The 955-nt window shown below is 33.7% G+C and overlaps 1 non-coding gene across 1 annotated transcript; it reads right to left on the minus strand.

The window, feature by feature from the left end:
* Positions 1–406: 406 nt before the first annotated feature.
* On the minus strand, positions 407–468 carry LOC131406713 (U7 small nuclear RNA). The gene has a single exon (XR_009220333.1). It is a non-coding gene; the product is annotated as a U7 small nuclear RNA (small nuclear RNA).
* Positions 469–955: the final 487 nt, after the last annotated feature.

The raw sequence follows: 955 nt of genomic DNA on the forward strand, positions 1-955 counted from the left end.
TCTAAAAATGTCAAATATGTAGAACCAAAGTAGAAAGGTGGTTACCAGGGGCTGGGACTTAGGGAAGCGAGGGGATGTCAGTCAAAGGGTACAAAGTGGTAGTTATGTCTGATGAATAAGTCTAGAGATCTAATGTACAGTATGTTGACTATAGTTAATAATACTATGTTGAATACCGGACATTTGCTAAGAGAGTAAATTTCAGGTGCTCTCAACAAAAAAAAGTCAATTATATGAGATGATATGTTAATTAGCTTGACTGTAGTAATCATTCACTAAGTATATGTATATCAAGTCATGTTGTACACCTTAAGTATGTATAACTTTACTAAAAAAAGAAATACATTGCTAAGGTTAAATATTTCTGTTGTCTCTAAATATTTTTTATAGACTTTTTTTTTTTTGCAGGGGTCTTCCACTGAGGACCAGAAAACCTGCTAGACAAATTCTAAAAGAGCTGTAACACTTGACAGGCTTGTTGAACCAGGGTAAACCAGAGTAAGATGCCATAAATCTCACGTGCGCGCACGCGCGCGCACACACACACACACACACACACACACATACACGTGAATAAATGAGTTTGACTCTATTCTTTTTGAATAGTCTAAATTATGAGTACACACATATTCTTATCTAATAACAGGTTTTGCTGTAACAGGGTGCAAATGTGCTATTTGACAGATAATGTTAAAATAAAACTGCTTCTCCGGAATGCCATATTGATTGATTATTCAGTATTTTTAACTTTAACGAATGAGTGATGAAAAAATTGACTCTAATTTTGACTCCAAAAAGTGGCAGATCTCAAGCAACTTATGTGAATATTTACATATGTGGATCAAATGAATGTCAATTATATTAATATGGGAAATAAGCAGGTCTGTTTTTTATGAGTTGTGTCAATTTTGTTGACAGCACATATTACAGTGGATAGTTCAACACATTTAATTAA

This window comes from Diceros bicornis, chromosome 5, assembly GCF_020826845.1.
Source record: "Diceros bicornis minor isolate mBicDic1 chromosome 5, mDicBic1.mat.cur, whole genome shotgun sequence".
Classification (NCBI taxonomy): domain Eukaryota; kingdom Metazoa; phylum Chordata; class Mammalia; order Perissodactyla; family Rhinocerotidae; genus Diceros; species Diceros bicornis.